Below are 2,835 nucleotides of genomic sequence, written 5' to 3' on the forward strand. Positions count from 1 at the left end.
AGTAGAGTTGACCAGATGGAGGAAAGAATCAGTGTCATCGAAGATAGAAACCTGAGGGACTTCCGGAAAAATGGCGGCGTGAGGTGAGCCTCTGTAACGCTCCCCTGGAATTTACAAAGAATCGAACAACAAAAACTCCACAAAGGACTCCCTGCACAGCAGACAGGCAAGACGAAGAGGCCCACTACCGACTGAAATCACCTACAGGTGGGAGATTCGCGCGAGTGGAGGGAGGAGGAAAGGGAGAAGCGCGCGGAGACGGAGACGCGCGGGTGCAGGACTCAGACCCAGCTCAGTGCGCCGAGCTCGCTGCTTCCCGGAACTACCGCAGCTGCGGGAGAGGGAAGAACTCGGACTACTAGGGCTCCGCCAGGACACCACAGGGCTGAGGGGACAGCATATAACACGGCTGAACCCAACGCTCACGGCAGAGACCTCGGAGAAAAGACTGAGGGAAAAAGGCTGAAAACGGTGGTTTAAGCCCGCACTGCTGAGTAGAGAACGGATCCTTAGGCACTGAGACTAGCCGCCCGCTCCCTCCCCTCCCAGAGCTCGCCCCGCCCCCACCGGCCCGGTGCTAAAAGCGAAACAGTAGCAGTGTCAGATCAAAACAACAGAAAATTTGCTGTTTTGAGAACTGTGGACTGCAAACACAATTTCACAGCCCAACTAGTTCCAGCAAAGGGGAGAGAGCTGTAGAAGCAGGACTGGCTGTGGTGGTGGTCGCCGCCATTGCTCTGGGCCACCTCTCACAGCTCACCCCGCCCCTGACCCCACCTATCTGGGCGGATCCCTGCAGGAGTAAACAGAACTGCTGAAACCTACGGGCTCTGAATCAGGAGCTGGAAGAGCTTTGGAACATCAAAAGGTCTCCGCATACCTACCAGGACACTGCGCCCTGTGACTTAGATGAACTATTAACAGAGGAGAAGCCCGTCTCCCAGTGAATCCCCCCATTGTGTGAGAAGTTGGAATAGTGCAGAGAAAACATAGCACTACTGTGTGGGAGAAGGAAAATAAGTTGCAGTTGGAGAAATAATAAAACATTCTACCAACAAGTACTGGCAAACAAAAGAAAGACCGCTTTCTATCAGCCTGTTGCAGAAGCCACTCCTGTAGATGTCTAGGAAGAGAAATAGTAAACCAGTAATCGCCATGAATAACCAAGGCAACAAGATAACTCAGAAAGAAAGTGAAAAATCTCCAGAGAAGGCACTTAAAGATACAGAAATATGTGACTTAAATGACAGAGAATTCAAGATTGCAGTTCTGAAAAAACTCAACGAGATACAAGAAAACACAGATAGGCAGTTAAAGGAACTCAGAAACTCAATCAAAGAACAGCATGAGCATTTTACGAAAGAGATTGAAATCTTAAAAAAGAACCAAATAGAATTTCTGGAAATTAAGAACTCAATAGAAGAAATTAAGAATGAAATAACCAGCTTAGGTAGTAGAGTTGACCAGATGGAGGAAAGAGTCAGTGACATCGAAGATAGAAACCTGGAAATGACACAGAGAGAAGAAGAAAGACACTTGAGACTTAAAAGAAATGAAAGAACTCTACAAGAACTTTCTGACTCCATCAGAAAGAGCAATATAAGAATAATGGGCATACCAGAAGGAGAAGAAAGAGAGAAGGGAACAGAGAATATATTCAAACAAATTGTCGATGAGAACTTCCCAAATTTGTGGACAGAACTGGACCCTCGAATCCAAGAAGCAAATAGAACACCTAGTTACCTCAATCCAAACAGGCCTTCTCCAAGGCACATTGTATTGAATCTGTCTAAAATCAACGACAAAGAAAGAATCCTCAAGGCAGCCAGGGAAAAGAAGACGGTAACTTACAAAGCAAAGCCCATTAGATTATCATCAGATTTTTCAGCAGAAACTCTACAAGCCAGGAGGGAGTGGAACCAAATATTCAAACTATTAAAAGAGAGAAATCATGAGCCAAGAATAATATATCCAGCAAAGATATCCTTTAGATATGAAGGAGGAATAAAGACCTTTCCAGACATACAGAAGCTGAGGGAATTTTCTAATACACGACCTGCAATACACGAAATACTAAAGGAGGCTATTCGACCACCATCAACAGGGACAATTTGTGGCAACCAAAACTCAAAAAGGGGGAGAGTAAAGGCCTGAACCGGAATTTGGGAATGGAGAAAGTAAGCGTGCTGAAGAAAATGGAATACTCTAAATATCAAACTTTCTTTTACATAAACTTAAGGGGAACCACTCAAAATAAATCCAGAATTGAAATATATACTGAAATAAAAGAAGAAACAGAGGGAAACATCATAGAATACAACCACACAGAAATAATAGACAACAACAAAAAGGCAAAGAAACAATGGAGACACAGCCTTACCAGAAAACTAAAGATAGAATGACAGGAAATCCTCACATATCAATAATCTCCCTAAATGTAAATGGACTGAACTCACCAATAAAAAGGCACAGAGTAGCAGATTGGATCAAAAAACTAAACCCAACCATATGCTGTCTCCAAGAGACACATCTCAGCTACAAGGACAAGCATAGACTCAAAGTGAAAGGGTGGAAATTGACACTCCAAGCAAATGGTACCCAGAGAAAATCAGGTGTAGCCATAATGATATCAGATGAAACAGACTTCAAGGTGAAAAAGATAACAAGAGATAAAGATGGACATTTCATAATGGTGAAGGGGACTGTACAACAAGAAGACATAACAGTCATCAATATTTATGCCCCCAATCAGGGAGCACCGAAATACACCAAGCAACTACTAACAGAACTAAAGGGAGAAATTGACCAAAACACAATTATACTAGGGGACTTAAA

This window comes from Rhinolophus sinicus, chromosome 16 (assembly GCF_057876585.1).
Source record: "Rhinolophus sinicus isolate RSI-liver-muscle chromosome 16, RSI-T2T, whole genome shotgun sequence".
Classification (NCBI taxonomy): Eukaryota; Metazoa; Chordata; class Mammalia; order Chiroptera; family Rhinolophidae; genus Rhinolophus; species Rhinolophus sinicus.